Here is an 18,296-nt window from a genome sequence, read left to right as displayed (position 1 = left end):
TTTACAAACGGTTACCTAATAAAGCGTTTAGAGGTAGCATGCTCCTTCTTGGTCTAATATTTGCCAGAGTCTAAAAGTACTGCCCTTGTCCTACATTTCACATTTTTTATTCATTAACCCTAAAACCCCATAGGGTATTACATAGGAGGGATTACAAAGAATGGGGCACAAAATACATAACTATACAGAGAAAATGTGAATTAGAAAATAAGAATCAGTAAACACGAATTATCGCAAAAACAATGACTTATTACAGAGTATATACAGTGAGTGAAAAAAAAAACGCAGTATAGTATTCACAAGGTTCACGGTTTCTAAAACACTTCCAACACTTCTCCTAATGGGCGGTATTACATGTATCTGATAAAACAGCCCGATATCAGACAATGATCGTTAGTATACATCACTGAAACTGAAAGGAAAACAGATTAAATCATAACATTAGGAAATCTAATTGGAACGTAACAGCAACGAGTGAAAAACCAGAATGAAATTTATTTTTCATCTTTCGATTTTTCTTTGCGTTTCTTTGTTCCCTTTCCTTTTTTGAGAGGTGAGGGGTCAAGTATTACTGATAGCCATTAGTTCAGATTTTTAGGAACAACATTAAACTATTTACAAATGAATCATGATTGACGTAATTGTAAGTGGGCACTCGAGCAGCACTTTCGGCATGGTCCGTAACTCTTGCTTCTGTCCTGTGCAGGCTGCTATCGCACTCCTGTTGGCGCTATCAACAGACACACTCAGCGACTTGGAATGCGTTTCCGCGCATCTTCCTGACGCAACCTGTGTTTGCATCGATGTCGACACGCATTTTCCTGCCGTGGTGTCATCAGCAAGGCTCGTCTTCCGTGCGCCAACCACATCGACCACTGCATCGTCCATCAAGGAACATTTAAACGACTTCCCTGGAAACTTCACCTTCAGTGGGCACTCGAGCAGCACTTTCGGCATGGCCCGTAACTCTTGCTTCTGTCCTGTGCAGGCTGCTATCGCACTCCTGTTGGCGCTATCAAAGGACACACTCACCGACTTGGAATGCGTTTCCGCGCATCTTCCTGACGCAACCTGTGTTTGCATCGATGTCGACGCGCATTTTCCTGCCGTGGTGTCATCAGCAAGGCTCGTCTTCCGTGCGCCAACCACATCGACCACTGCATCGTCCATCAAGGAACATTTAAACGACTTCCCTGGAAACTTCACCTTCAGTGGGCACTCGAGCAGCACTTTCGGCATGGCCCGTAACTCTTGCTTCTGTCCTGTGCAGGCTGCTATCGCACTCCTGTTGGCGCTATCAACGGACACACTCACCGACTTGGAATGCGTTTCCGCGCATCTTCCTGACGCAACCTGTGTTTGCATCGATGTCGACGCGCATTTTCCTGCCGTGGTGTCATCAGCAAGGCTCGTCTTCCGTGCGCCAACCACATCGACCACTGCATCGTCCATCAAGGAACATTTAAACGACTTCCCTGGAAACTTCACCTTCAGTGGGCACTCGAGCAGCACTTTCGGCATGGCCCGTAACTCTTGCTTCTGTCCTGTGCAGGCTGCTATCGCACTCCTGTTGGCGCTATCAACGGACACACTCACCGACTTGGAATGCGTTTCCGCGCATCTTCCTGACGCAACCTGTGTTTGCATCGATGTCGACGCGCATTTTCCTGCCGTGGTGTCATCAGCAAGGCTCGTCTTCCGTGCGCCAACCACATCGACCACTGCATCGTCCATCAAGGAACATTTAAACGACTTCCCTGGAAACTTCACCTTCAGTGGGCACTCGAGCAGCACTTTCGGCATGGTCCGTAACTCTTGCTTCTGTCCTGTGCAGGCTGCTATCGCACTCCTGTTGGCGCTATCAACGGACACACTCACCGACTTGGAATGCGTTTCCGCGCATCTTCCTGACGCAACCTGTGTTTGCATCGATGTCGACGCGCATTTTCCTGCCGTGGTGTCATCAGCAAGGCTCGTCTTCCGTGCGCCAACCACATCGACCACTGCATCGTCCATCAAGGAACATTTAAACGACTTCCCTGGAAACTTCACCTTCAGTGGGCACTCGAGCAGCACTTTCGGCATGGTCCGTAACTCTTGCTTCTGTCCTGTGCAGGCTGCTATCGCACTCCTGTTGGCGCTATCAACGGACACACTCACCGACTTGGAATGCGTTTCCGCGCATCTTCCTGACGCAACCTGTGTTTGCATCGATGTCGACGCGCATTTTCCTGCCGTGGTGTCATCAGCAAGGCTCGTCTTCCGTGCGCCAACCACATCGACCACTGCATCGTCCATCAAGGAACATTTAAACGACTTCCCTGGAAACTTCACCTTCAGTGGGCACTCGAGCAGCACTTTCGGCATGGTCCGTAACTCTTGCTTCTGTCCTGTGCAGGCTGCTATCGCACTCCTGTTGGCGCTATCAACGGACACACTCACCGACTTGGAATGCGTTTCCGCGCATCTTCCTGACGCAACCTGTGTTTGCATCGATGTCGACGCGCATTTTCCTGCCGTGGTGTCATCAGCAAGGCTCGTCTTCCGTGCGCCAACCACATCGACCACTGCATCGTCCATCAAGGAACATTTAAACGACTTCCCTGGAAACTTCACCTTCAGTGGGCACTCGAGCAGCACTTTCGGCATGGCCCGTAACTCTTGCTTCTGTCCTGTGCAGGCTGCTATCGCACTCCTGTTGGCGCTATCAACGGACACACTCACCGACTTGGAATGCGTTTCCGCGCATCTTCCTGACGCAACCTGTGTTTGCATCGATGTCGACGCGCATTTTCCTGCCGTGGTGTCATCAGCAAGGCTCGTCTTCCGTGCGCCAACCACATCGACCACTGCATCGTCCATCAAGGAACATTTAAACGACTTCCCTGGAAACTTCACCTTCAGTGGGCACTCGAGCAGCACTTTCGGCATGGTCCGTAACTCTTGCTTCTGTCCTGTGCAGGCTGCTATCGCACTCCTGTTGGCGCTATCAACGGACACACTCACCGACTTGGAATGCGTTTCCGCGCATCTTCCTGACGCAACCTGTGTTTGCATCGATGTCGACGCGCATTTTCCTGCCGTGGTGTCATCAGCAAGGCTCGTCTTCCGTGCGCCAACCACATCGACCACTGCATCGTCCATCAAGGAACATTTAAACGACTTCCCTGGAAACTTCACCTTCAGTGGGCACTCGAGCAGCACTTTCGGCATGACCCGTAACTCTTGCTTCTGTCCTGTGCAGGTGTGTACTAAACTTTCCTTATACGCTAGAAAAAGTGATGACCGCTTCTTAGTGCTGTTCCCGTGTCCACGGGTGCTGTGTGAGACCATTTGTGAATGCTTGAATTCGTCATTTGCCTTATTGTTAATCTGTTCAGGGGATGTTGAGACAAACCCTGGGCCTAATACTAGGGCGGACGCACTTTTTGATATTGAAACACTGCCTGACGACCCTGCAGAACAAATGAAGATAATGTTTCGCTTTATTAAAGATATACACTCCCGCTCACTCCAGTCCTCAAAAACTTTAGCCGAACAAGCTGCCGATATTAAAGCTATCAAGAATGGCCAAAAAAATATGGAAGCGAAATTCACAGTATTGAGCAAACGGATGGACGGTATGGAAGAAAAATGCAATAATTTCGAGGCACAGGGCGTAGTACTGTCTACTATGTAGAGCACTGTCGGGGCCCTAAAAGAAGAAAACGCAATTCTGCGAGCTCGCGCCAATGAGCTTGAAGACAGATCTCGGCGAAACAACCTAATCATTCACAACATCCCAGACGCTAAAGAAACATGGGAACAAACCGAGAACAAGATTATTTCTGCTTTGAAAACCGTACTTCCATCTTTTTCATCCGATTCAATTGAACGTGCTCATCGGTTAGGCGTTTTTTCACCAGGAAAATGCCGACCCGTAATTGTAAATTTCTCGAGTTTTAAAATAAAAGAAAATGTTCTTTCACTACGTAATCACCTCAAAACAAGCAGTATCACCCACAGCGAAGATTACTCCCCCGCAACCCGTCTCGCTCGGGGAAATCTTATCGAGTTTGGTAAAAGTCAGCCCGGCGCACCTGCGTTTAAACTCAGATACGACAAACTACTTATGAACGACAGGTGCTACGTTTTTGATGCCGAAATGAAATGCGTGACAGAAAAACCGTCGCAGGGCCAACGCGCAAGGAACATAGTTCCCGCAGGTAATTTGACTTAGCGGAGCGAGAGGGGAAGTGGACAGACTTCACAACACCATGTGTCCATCTTTTTTACTAACATTAGAAGTGTGCTGAGCAAATATTTTTCATTGTCCTCGGCGATTGACACTTGTTCTCCACACATTGTCGCCTTAACAGAAACGTGGCTTTCGAGCAACATTAATGATTCCGAAATCTTTGAGGATGCCAATCGCTTCGCTATTTATAGGGAGGATCGTGCCGCGGGTCGAGGAGGCGGCGTTCTACTTGCTATTTCTAACGACATTCCTTCTTCACGAATTTCTGTTGCTACTGACCTCGAAATCGTCTGGGCTACATTTAACATTCATCACGAGAAGGCAATTATAGGCGCATGCTACCGACCTCCTTCTTCCTCACCCACATTCGTTAGCGAATTGCACGATGTAATTAATAACGTATCATCACGCTTTCCATCGTCGCCCCTTCACTTATTAGGTGACTTTAACCTTCCGGACATTGAATGGAACACTCAACCTCCTTCTTTACTGCCTTTTTCGTCTCAGGCCAAAGAATTTTTAGATTTATGTTCCACTTTTACCTTTTCGCAAGTGGTCACTCAACCTACCCGGAATACTGCTAGTATCTCAAACACTCTCGACCTAGTACTTACTACTGAACCCAAACTAACTTCCAACGTTACCTTCCTTCCGCCTTTAAGTGACCATTATGCTATGCATTTTACCATTAGTGGCAACCATCCGAAAAATAACAGGAAGAAGAAAACAATACTCGACTATAGGAGAGCAAACTTCGAGGCCATCAATAGCGAGTTATGCACGTTTCTTGCCACATTCCTGACTAACTTTGATGACCGTTCTGTGCAAACTAATTGGGACATGTTTACTCATAAATTTAATGAACTAATGAACAAATATGTTCCCAGCCGTACCTTAACTTCCAACCCACAAGCCCCCTGGTATAACACTCGCATTAAACGTCTTTCTATCCGTAAAAAGCGTATATACCGCTCAGCTAAGTTGTCCTCGAGTGCTTCTCGTTGGACGGCATACAAGGCGGCTTCTAACGAATATATTCAAGCGTTAAAACTTGCTAAACGTACTTTCCTTACTGTTACTCTTCCATCTATTCTTAAAACTAGCATTAAGAAATTTTGGAAAATAATTAGACCTGTTTCTGATAACTTAATCCTATTGGACGACTGTGCTGGGCAGCCTGTTCCTAAAAATGGTGCTGCAACTCACCTTAACGAAGCCTTTAGCAAAACATTTTCGGGAGTCCTTAATAAGCAACTTCCCAAGTTGCGTAACTATGATTACCCAGTCATGTTCCCAGTAATAGTTCATGTATCTGGTGTTGCTAAACTTATTGACAAACTCGACTACAATTCTTCACCTGGCTTCGACCCAATTAACACCAAGTTCTTGAAAAACACTTCCGCGTACAGTTCTATTATACTAACCAAAATTTTCCAACAGTCACTCAACACAGGCACTTTACCTTATCAGTGGAAGGTTGGGAAGGTGGTGCCGCTTCACAAATCTGGTAACAAAAACATAGCAACCAACTATCGCCCCATCTCACTCACCAGCACGTGCTGAAAACTACTTGAACACATTGTATTCAAAAACCTCGTCGACTTTCTTGAAGATAACACATTTTTTTCACCTGCGCAACATGGCTTTAGGAAATCATACTCATGCGAGGCTCAAGTCGTATCCTTCACTCATCAGTTGCATCGAATTCTTGATCGTTCATCATGCGCTGACTGCATTTTTTAGACTTCTCAAAAGCTTTCGATAAAGTCTGTCACAAACTTCTAATCCACAAACTAACCCATTTGAATATTCATGGTAATCTTTTAAAATGGATCGAATGTTTTCTTGTTCATCGCTCACAATACGTCACTGCTAACGGCTGCAATTCACCGATGTGTTCTGTTGCTTCCGGATTGCCCCAAGGATCGGTTCTCGGTCCTTTGCTGTTCTTAATATATATTAACGACCTTCCTTCGCAAGTAAATTCTACCATTCATCTCTTCGCTGATGATTGTGTTATCTTTAGAGAAATAACTGCAGATTGTGATACTAACCGTCTTCAGTCCGACCTTCATATAATATCTAACTGGTGCAGTTTATGGCTAATGTAATTAAATGTTAACAAGTGTAAAGCTATGCATGTATCTAGGACATCAAACGTCTCCCAAGTATACTATTTAAATAACCTTCCTTTAGAACAGGTAACTTCGTACAAATACTTGGGAATTCATATCACATACAACCTTACCTGGGCAACCCACATTAATAATATAGTGAACAATGCTAACCACGCTCTTGGTTACTTAAGGCAAAACTTTTTTAAAGCTCCACACTCGTTGAAATTATTGCTTTATAAAACCTTAATACGCCCGAAATTAGAGTACGCTACATCAGTCTGGGACCCTAATAACTTAAACTTAATTAACGCATTAGAATTAGTTCAGAATAACGCTGCTCGTTTTATTCTTTCGAATTACAACAGAACTGCCAGCGTAACTGCCATGAAAACTAACGTTTCTCTTCCATCTCTTGCTGCTCGACGTAAAGTTTCCCGTTTATCATTATTTCACAAACTTTTTCACCATACAACACTTCATGATGTATTCATTCATATTCCACACTACGTATCTCGTCGCATCGATCATTCTTATATATATACAAGGTTCACGTCCCTTCTTGCAGCACAAATACATTTTCCCAGTCATTCGTACCTCGGACGTCACTAGAGTGGAACCACCTTCCCGCAAACATTGTATACATGACATCAGTGATAATTCCTTGTTACGTGATGCCTTAACCAACATTACTTGCTAGAATGCGGTTTCATGTACTTGTATATCTTGTCTTTTTTATTGTAATAGCTTTTTTTATTCATTGTTCATTGTATTCTACTGATTTACTTGTCAAATTGTATTTTTAGGTTTTACTTGTTTCTCTTGTAATACTTACTGTTTGAATTTACGTGTAACCCACTCCCCTCTGTAAAGCCTTCACAGGCCTTGAGGGTATAATAAATGAAATGAAATGAAACTATGCACCCGATGTCAGCAGGAAGATTCCATTGACGGATTGCATGGAGGAGAGGTGAGTGGAAAAACAGATTAGCGCGGGCAAAGATACGTTCGATTTTAAGTTGGTGATCAAGTCGCGAAGACACATGGTGCGCTGGCCTGATATTTAGAGCAATGTGGAACGACTGAATGTGGTAATGTTTATGAAGGAATGACAGTAGTGTCAGTAGCCTACGTTTTTCGATAGGAGCTAGATTAATTGAAGATTTGATTTCCGTAACGCTTGATGTACGTCAGTAGTTTCTTGTGATGAAGCGAGCAGCCTTATTTTGCAGAGACTCCAGTTTGTGTTTGAGGTAGGCCTGATGTGGATTCCAAATTAAGGAGGCGTATTTGGTTTTAGAGCGTACTAAGGTGGTGTAAGCATGAAGCTTGGTCACCGAGTTAGCTGAGTGCAAATTGCGCCTTATACAGCCAAGTGATCTGGATGGTTTACTAACAATCGCGTCTGTTTGAGTGTTCCATGACATATCGGAAGACAAATGAACACCCAGATATTTTATTGGGGATACAGAGGCTTTGGGTACGTTGTTTAATATGTACTCACATAACACAGGCTTAGCTGTAGTCCCGAACCTGATAGCTTTTGTTTAAGAATGTTAATTTCCATTTGGCACTTATTGCACCATTTACTTAGATTATCTAGGTCAGACTGAAGGTAACAGGTATCCTCAGGGTTAATAATTTGTCTGTAGATCACGCAATCGTCAGCAAATATTCTTATTATGGAATGCATACCATTACTAGTATCATTAATATAAACTAAAAACAAAATAGGACTGAGCACGGAACCCTGCGGTACTCCTGATTTGACGTGTATTAAGGGAGACGAATGTTCATTAACGAAAACTGATTGCAACCGGTTAGTTAAAAAGTTGGTAATCCACCTAATTATTGTCGCATATATGTTAAGATATGTCACCTTATGAATAAGCCGCAAGTGAGGAACTTTGTGAAAAGCCTTCGCGAAGTCTGCAAATATCGCATCACTTTGATGCAAAGAAAGAATGGATCGAGTGATGCAAGTCATTAATTAATTCAAACAGTTGAGTTACGCGAGGTCGATCGTGTAAAACTCAGCGCTGATTGATAAAGAGAAGGTTATGTTCTGTAAAAAACTTTAAAGTGGATGAAATGATGTGTTCGAAAAGTTTGCAACACGTCCTGTTTAAAGAAATTTGTCTGTAATTTGATGGGTTAGACGAGTCATCAGATTTATATATGGGAATTACGCGAGCTGCTTTTCAATCGTTTGGGAAAGGGTGTGGCTAAAATGTGAGATATTGGAGGTTTCGACATTTTAAGAAGTTTAGGGCAGACAACTACAGGAAGTGAGGTTCGTAGTTAACGCAAATTTTCGTGCAAATAACACTTCGTCTGCAACACTGTCACTCAGACACCCGCTGATACAATCGTCACTATGAACTTTTCAAAGAGCCATTGCGGTGCTTTTAATTCATCATTAAATTAAGCACTGCAGGGGCCTTGTGGCTCTATGTCGGCGCTACTGATGTTAGCGTACAGCTACCGATAAAATCCCCGAGGAATAGTGTCAGACGAGACGAATTTGCAACTGACCTTCCATGTCCGCGAGCATATTTAATGAAACCATATTGAGTAGCACAGTTTGAAGTCACCCACCAATGTCTTCTGCGTAACTTATGTATGTGGTGCGTATCCCAACTCTCCATACAACAGGGTACATTTTTAGGCAGTCATCAATGCTTCTTATCCCATGGATTTCAAGTAAGCCATTATTGTTGCCGATATTGTTGAGCTAGAGGCAACAGCCACAGCTTCTAAAAGGCCAAAGTGCATGCATGTGCACGCAACACGTAAACAAATTTTAACCTTGTGCGCGGGGACAAATTCTGTGATTGCTCGGGTTCCCAATTCTTGCTCTCTATGTTGACTGATACTTCTATGGAATTTTTTGGCATCAACATATGTAGGGAGCACGTGATTCGTAACAATTCAATATATTACGAATAAACAACTCAGACTGCTTTATCATGATGGCCTTTAATCTAGAACCAGGAAATTTATTACTGCAGGGGGGTAATTGAAGGATTGGTATAGTTTTAAGCATAATCAGCATAATCATAATCCTCCTCATCTGGGTAAACAATGGCACAGTACAACCCATTCATTCCAGTCTTGAAGCAGGTGCATCCCGGCGGACAATTGCTATCATCAGTGCACTGCGGAAATAACCAATATTGGTTGAGTAATCAATAAAAAGTTCATGATAATGAATCATTATCGCTTACGAATTACTCAGCCAAACATGTGTAAAGGATGACAGAGATACTTTAAAAGTATGTAGAAGTTTGCGATGCATCTGGATTTTTAAAGGCGACACATGCGGAGAGTTTCTATCTTTATATATTCATGGGACCAATACACAGAAAAATAAAGCGTGTTGTCGCCGCAATAGCCCGGTCAATTCGTAAAGGGCATATGTCATTTTCCTAGGCACATGGTATGCGTTCAATGAGCACAAGTGGACAAGAAACACCATTTCTGCCCGCTTTGTTGTTTTATTATGATATGACTTTTTCTGCATCGTTTAGATTTGCTACGGCATTATGCAGTAGGTTTACTTTAATGGGATTTATAGGTTTTTTGCTATGACACCAAAATTGGCAAAATATAAGAACGTCATCCTTTACGGTTTGGAGACATGCGAGCAAACATGACATGACGTGCGACTGATCCACTATCCCAGGATTTCTTTTTTTTTTCGCTGTGGCTATAAGCATGTCCTACGTACCCCTACAAATTTTGCACAGGTAGAATGAATGAATGTGGCAGTGCTTTTATATAGTTATTCTAAGTATTTCCGCAGTTTTGCTATGTTTACGTTAAGATACGTCGGATATGAACACACCGTAAATACGAGTTTAACTCACGTCAACTTTGATGCTGTGTGTGCGGCAGTGCAGCGCGCCTGAGTAAGCGGAGATGCTTAGGAGCGGCGTTCTTATCACTTGTGCAACCAGGGGCAGATCCAGGTTTTCTCTGAGGGGGCGGGGGGGGGGGGGGGGTCAGCTTTTGTCGATGATGATGATGATGATAGTAGCCTTTCTTATTTACCGAAATTTACCGTTTTTGCTCACGATAAACCCGCGTTTTATACGGCTAGAGTAACACCTGTAGACTCGGCCTCAGGGGGAGGGGGGGGTTACGACCCCCGAATCCCCCCCCCCCCCCCCCCCGTCGGTGCGCCACTGCCCCATAATCAGAACTCGTTTTGGCACGTAAAACCCCAGAAAGAGAAAGAAGACCTGTAGCGAAGCCAGGTATCGGTTTCTCCGAGCTTATAGGAAAAGGGCGTTACCCAATACAGCCATGTGCTTGGCGGCTGTGCCTGATAATACAGGGTGTTCAAAACTAAGCTTTATGGTTTTCTTAAAATTAGGCACACGCGAAGACCACCTGTGCAAATAAGTTATGTGGCTAGGGGGGCACAAAGTGAGATGATAATTATCGCTGTGAGCAGCCCAATTAACTAAAATTGAACAACTATTTTTTGTTGACTGCAGTAAGTGGGTATGTTTGTATTGAAAACTTAGAGACAGTCGTGTTTATACACAGTATCAGTCGGAAGAATTATTCTAGCGTGTCCGTGCTCCGAGATATCCGACTCCAAATTTCAATTGTCGTACTGTGCAGAATAATCGAGTTGACGCGAGAGCGGTTTATGCTTTGCGTTGCTGTGGAAGGGAGGCATTTTGAACATTTTTAGGGAATTGACATCTTGATGGGTGAAGTGTTGTCATGAGATTTGTACTTCACAACACCAAACTTAAAGCGGCAGTATGAAATATTCGTTAGCATAGCTAAAAAGGTTTCTGCTGTTGATGGTGCCGTTGTTACTCTTGATTTCAATAAAACTTACAATACTTGGAAATCAGCAGTCACTTTATTTGCGTAGCCCAGGCAAGGACCATGCCCGGTCGTCTAGTCATCATTACGCACGCGTACTGCCCTCCGGCTTCTCCGCTGGCGCCATTATCTCGGCCTGGCAGCTGCCGCCATCTTTACAGGCTGCGCGGTCGCGTGTTACGACAGCGGTTACGGGTTCGTCGATTTTTTTTTTTCATTTCACCAGCCGTGAGGGGAAGGGGGACAGTTATTATCTTTGCCAATGCCTCCGCCCCATTGTCAGACTAAATGCCGCACGCAACAGCGGTGTCACATCAGGGAGGAGCTTTGCGCCGATCCTCACTCTCTTGCAAGTTGCATGCGTAATCATGCGAACGACAATTAAAATTTGGAGTTGGATATCTCGGAGCACAGACGTGCTAGAAGAATTCTTCCAAGTGAAACTGTGTAGAAACATGACTGCCTCTAACTTTTGAATACAAACATGCACACTTACTGAAGTCAATAAAAAGTTAATTATTCAATTTTAGTTAATTCGGCTGCTAACAGCAATAATTATCATCTCACTTTGTGTCCCCCTGGCCACATAACTTATTTGCGCAGAGGGTCTTCACGTGCCTGCCAGTGTCTAATTTTAAGAAAACCATAAAACTTAATTTTGAACACCCGGTATATCTAAGCCTGTATTGTTTCTTAAAATAAAATTTGGGATGATCTTTTGCAGGTTCGTTATAAATGCGTAAGCACGGGTCCGTCTTTGGAGTTCTGTTGGGACACCTTGATTTCCTTAAGAAGATTCTTTGTTTTCGGCTGATACACCTTCGTTTGATTTGGAGGACTAACTCCCCTATTCTCAAACAGCATTCGACTCGAAGCTCTTCCTCCACTCCACCTTGTTGAGCACAGCGCCTCCTCTAGACTGATAAAGACGCGACAATTTAAAAGAATTCCCATGAATGATCATGAAGCTCAGTGACCACTTCTTTGGAGGGATGGCGGTGCTATATTTCCTCTTGAGTCGAGGTGTTGCGTTGACTACAGGAACGTTCTTGAGTACGGGCGTAACGCTACGTTCCAACGCGGCAACCACTACGCTGGTTGTTTACGATATGCGAATCACCGCGTATGAAGACTCACGACGCCACCTACAAGAATAACGATGTGGCGTAGTAGCCGAGAGCGCGAGCCAGCGTCTTCATGTTTTGTTTCTCACGCGACGTCATCCTTTACACAAGGCGCGCATCTGCTCCCGTTTTTCTAACCACGCGACGCCATCTAGGCCCACGCGCTGGCGTTCGCCGCTGACGTCACGCTCCCCCACTTCGCAGCCGTGGCTCGAGACTTCGCCCCGCTCCGCGAGAACGCCCACTCAGATGAACGGATCCGGCGAGTTTGAGCCTCCTATACTTAATGTACGACAATAAAACTGCGAAGTCACAATGAAAAACTTGTAGCGTACGAACGGTACTGTGCTCGTACTGGATATTGTCAACGTGCAACTGTGATCACAATGAGTGCTACAGCTAAAAAACGTTGCCTATGCGTAGTTCTTAGTTTAGCTGTTAGTTGTTTTTATTTATATATGAACACTTCAGCGAGAGATCTCTTTCATTAAGCAGGTTGGTCGCGGAAGCGATGACAGCGAATGAGGTAACCATTGACACCCCAAGGGGAAACTAAGTTAATCAGGCGCGCTCGAGCGGTCCTTGGCGTGCTTGGCAAAAGGGATGTCCCCTTGTTCATTCGACGCCACCGACGGGGCGAGTAAGGCACGGCCGGCGTCAGGAGGTCCAAGATGTTTATGAGAAAAACTACGGCAACTTCACGACACCACACTCCTACGGAATACAACTAAGCTTGTGAGCGAGCTAGCCTTACTTCTACAGGGCTGATACCAACGGTACTCGCGAAAAATATTTCAGCTTACTTAATTAACAAGCACCAGGGTATGACGGTAGAAAGTATCACATGGCTCATACAATCATTCGTAATCAGTAACATCACATACATAGCAGCCTTCCACAATTGGTTTGCCACTGAGAATACCAAAATTAACAACCTCATAAAAAATAGTTGTTCAATTTTAGTTAATTGGGCTGCTCACAGCGATAATTATCATCTCACTTAGCTTAGGGCACCCTGCCGCACATCTTGGCCGAGTGCACAGAACTCAAGACACCCCTCCTCCCCTTCCCGCCAACACCGCCAATCCCCAACTCCTTGAGCGATGGGAGACCTTGTTATCCAGCCCCGCCCTACCGATTCAGCTCGCACTGACGGACAGGGGCCAGGAGCTGCTGGGAACATATGGGTCCCGTAACTAGGGAACCACCCCGTCTGGTACCTGTGGGCACCACCAATATATGTTGGGCCTAATAAATGTTTATTCATCATCATCGCGAAAAATAGTTTTGAAGAATGCTGGTGGCCATATATATTGGCGACAGGGCCATCGCTCTGTCACCGAGAGGGCGATGCAGAAATTTGAGGGGGGGGGGGTCAGGACATCCGGACATCCCCCCTGGATCCGCACCTGTGTACAAATGCCGCATTTGCTTTTACTGGATCGATGCAGCCTTTCACAGAATGAAAGGGAAACAAAAACATTGTTTTCGCGGCCATTTCGATAAATTCGCTACTTTGAGAACTCGTGCGTATCGTAAATGGAACAATGAGGTCATTACGCTGCGCTGCGCTACGCTTGAGTGATTGAAGAGAAGGCGTCCGGTGTTGCGGGCGTCGTTTGTATACTTTAAGTTTACCAAGCTGTCGAAGTCGAAACAGTGCTGGACAAATTGAAAGAAATATCATTTATGCCGAAGTAGCCAAGCACAATCCTTGCTCGAACAGTTAGCTCCGCTGGCCGATCTACAAGTGGCCTTCATTTTTCGTGTGCAAACAGGCGCGAGTCATCCTTGTAGTACCGTTTACCTTGTAAGTCGCAAGTTGGTCCTTCTTGACGTTTCCGCGGAAGTCTGTGCTTTAAGCATACCGCTATGCAGACCAATTATAATACATTGAAAATCAGCAACGCGTCCATACGGTGGCCTATGAGGGGACGTATGGTGCATACGTATAGCACCATAGTCGGTCGTGTCCGTCCACACTTGTAGTTTGATGCTGCTTCGTTTTCTTATAGTATTCATAGCTGTTGGTGTGGTGCTATGAAAACATGAGGGGACATCTACGTGCAGTAGCTCATTTCGATATCAATCAGCGAACAGCGGCTGAAGGCTCGTTTTCTTAAGCCGACGTTTAGAAGTTGCTCTAGGCTTTCGATACACTATGGATGAAAATTTGAAGTAATATATATGTAAAGTGGTCAATAATTGGCCTCAGAAAACTCTGAGTGAGTGAGTGACATAACCTTATTTGAAATCTGGCGATTGGGAGGCCCGGGCCTGGGGACGCCTAGAGGGCCACTGGGAGCTGCTGCTCGCGCACGGCTTCCATAGCTCGCTGGAGAGCCCAAAGTTGATGTGGGAGTTCTGAGCTTAGCAGCGCCGTCGACCACCGCGCCCGCAGATATATTTTACATCCCCACAACATGTGTTGAAAGGTGGCTCCAGCAGACTTGCATAGCTTGCCTATATCGCTCACGTATAGCTCGGGGTAGAAAGTCTTTAATTGCGCGGGACTCGTATAGGTTTCTGTTTGTAATCGCCTCCATGCAACGGACTCAGCTCTGTTCAGTTTAGTGTGAGGCGGTGGTAATGTTAACCTCCGATTTTGATCGAATTTGGTAATATCGCTAAATTTTGTTAATCTGTATTTTTCTCTCGAGATCTCCTCCCCCGCGTTCCCCTGAGTGATAGAAGTCCCTTCTTGCTCAGCTCGGCGAGTAAGACCTCGAACTTCGTGGTGTGCTACCTCTCTGGGTCTGATTGCGGAAATTCTGGAGTCATATGCACTGCGGACCAGAGCAATTGCCTGCCGTTCTTCTCTGCATGGATAATTTTGCTTCGTTGACTCTGATGATGTGCCACGCCTCAGGAGAGATCCTACCCTTAGCATAGTTTCTAATGACCACCTGAGAATCGCTAATGATGTATTGAGCATTCATGGAGAAGAATGCTAGTGCAATGGCTGCCTTGTCTGCTGTCTCGGAATGTTTGGTATTAACTGACACACTTGTAAGGGTTTTTTGGGTGTGATTTACGACTACTGCCACGCAGCTATTTCTGTGTGGGTATTCAGCCGCGTCTACGAAGGTTGCTCTGTAGTCTGACCCATAGATTTGGATCATTTTCTCTGCTCTACTCGTACGTGCGTTTGCCCTTGTTGTAAACTAGATGCATATTCTTGGGTATATTTGGTACTAGGAGTTTGTCACGAATTTATCTCGTTATGGTCCTCTTCTCCCCATATTGATTGTGGTAATTCATTCCTAGCTTGCGTAGCATACGCCGTCATGTTTTGGTTTTGGTTAGCAGTTCCGCCTGAGATGTTTGTTGTACTTCTATGAGTTCGTCCAGTTGCTGTGGAGTCCTAACTTTAGGAAGAGATCCGTGCTCGTACTGATGGGAATTTCTGGTGCTAGTTTGTATGCCTTTTTATGAGGTTGTTAATTTTGGTCTTCTCAGTGGCAAACCAATTGTGGAAGGCTGCAATGTATGTGATGTTACTGATTACGAATGATTGTATGAGCCATGTGATACTTTCTAACGTCATACCCTGGTGCTTGTTAGTAATTCGTTTGATTGTGTTTGTTACCTTTGTGTCTAACTTCATTATGCTTTCCTCGTTTGTACTGTTGTTCTCGATTACTGGACCCAGCACCTTGAGCTGGTTGACTATTGGGATATTCCTCCCGGTCTTGGTGTGTCGCTTGATTTCCTCATGAGCCTCGTTTCTGTTGTATCCTTTTGGAGGCCTGCCCCTAAGTGCGGGGCGGTATAAGAGATGTTCGGATTGTCCTGCAGAGCATGTGAGGCCTGTTTATATGAGGTGTTCCTCCACTGTGTTTATTGCGGTCTGGAGTCTTTGTTCTATTGATCCGTCGCTACCATCACAGACCCAGATAGTAATATCGTCCGCGTAAATTGTGTGATTGAGGGACTCTATGTGATTTAGTTTTGCGGGGAGTCCCATCAAGGCGAGTTTAAACAGAGCCTGGCGGCGTGCCGCCAGGCTCTTCGGTACTTAGGCTCTTCGGTACTCAGGCTCTTCGGTACTTGCAATATTGGTTCAATGATTTTAGAGCGAAGCTGTTCATGGCTAGGGCTCTGTGCATTTTTGTTGCGCCTGTGCGAAAAATCGGTTCCCGCGCGAACGTGCTCGAGCCACTGCTCGCGCGTTCGCGAAATGGTGCTTACTGATAACTAATCTCCTAAACCGGAGTTTAGAAGATTAGTTATCAGTAAGCACCATCTTAAAGCTCAGTAGACTCCCAGGTAGATCAAAAAATGTCGCCGACAGGCTGAAGGCTGAAAATTGCAGGCCGTAAATGGTGGGCCAGACTGACGGCTGAGCCCGACCCGAGCCTGAAGCTCATAGGCCTGGCCAAGGCCCATGCCAAAAGTTGCTTAGGCGGCCCGAGCTTGTCTTTCCTCTCACGTGCTTACGCGGACCGCCTTTTGAGTAAGCCTGAGTCATTTTGCACGCAGTGTGGTTATCTGACTTGCCGAGCGTAGCTGTTGGGCGTCATGCTCCCTACTAGTTGTTAAGCATGAAATGCTTTTCGCTGACGTTGTCGGCGACCATCAAGTGACCTTGAGGCAAAAGCCACAGACGTTATACGGGGTACTCGAACGAGAACGTCCGGGCATCGAGTCAAAATTTAAGAAAATGCGGTCTGTGGCCACTAACCCTTTGTACAGGACCGCATTATATACGCTAGTTACTGCCCAAACAAGTTATAAAAGTATTTCTTCCGAGCTCTTCCTAATGTTTGCTCACACGATCACTCAAGCTGTAAAGTATAGTACGCTGAAGGTTTATTTGTCATTTCCAATAGCGATGTTCAAAAGGCAGATACAGGGCACCATACACTTGATTGTCATATTTTGGCGCTGAGACAGGGATACCTGTGCTCTTTTGAACGCCAGCGGTCTGCGAGTTCCGCGGCGCGGGTTTTGAGAGATGGCGCCACGTTGTGTGGCGCCTCATTCAGACGCTTTTCTTATAGCTGGGCAGTGCGCACTGTCTCCCAAGCGTCTTTCGCTGTTATCGAGCCGCCGTCAGCTGGTTTTCTTAGCCTAGCTGGGCAGCGTCCATATGGACCCTTGAACAGTATGGCGTGCTGCGGTGCGGTGTGGTGGGGTGTGCCGTAGCGAACATGCACTACACCCGTTTAAGACTGTGGCTAGTATCATCTCATTTCGCGCTTATCCATTTCATGCTTACATCTACTCTAGATTACGGGAGAGCCAGCAATTCTTCAAGTGTAGCACAAAAACGCCCCCGCACATATCCTACATCGCTACACTGCCGATGTTCAATCGAACCACAATTCGCGAGAGCAATGCTTTAAGTACGGCTCACGTCATTCTCGAAGGTCACGCAGGAAACTGCGAATTTGGAAGGTACGGTCAATCCGCAGAAGTAACAGTAGTAAAAACGATATAGAAATTAACCAAAGTGCTAATGTAAACCACGAACAGCAGATGTCCACTGCCATAACGTCAGTTGTCAGTCGCACTGAACGCCACCCAGCACCGCTTTCACACCGAAGTTAAAGCGCCGATGATGAGCGGAGACAAAAGAAGGTAAGAGTCGAGCGAGCACTGAGCGTGAACGTGAAATTATTGCCACTGTGTTAGTCACAACTTGCAATTCTTCACAAAATGCTTCTCAAAACTACATAATTATTTTTTTCGCCTGGAGATAAGCCTCTCAACAACTCGAGACCAGTTTGATATGACTCAAAGAATATCGAAATCGTAACCAAGTTAAGACATTTACTTTTTGATTACTTTTCTTTCTTTGTCTTGTTAAACCAAATATTTTGCATTCCGCCTGATTCTGGCAAATCGCCGCAATGGCCTCAAAGAGCACGACACCTTGCGAATGGTACAAGCGCTCCTGTACAGCTGCATTACATACGCAACTCCTTACCTCAACCTGAAGACAGCAGAGAAACAAAAGCTAAACCTCCTAAT

The sequence above is a fragment of the Dermacentor silvarum genome, chromosome 3 (assembly GCF_013339745.2).
Source record: "Dermacentor silvarum isolate Dsil-2018 chromosome 3, BIME_Dsil_1.4, whole genome shotgun sequence".
Lineage (NCBI taxonomy): Eukaryota > Metazoa > Arthropoda > Arachnida > Ixodida > Ixodidae > Dermacentor > Dermacentor silvarum.
Note: the sequence above shows the minus strand (reverse complement) of the source record.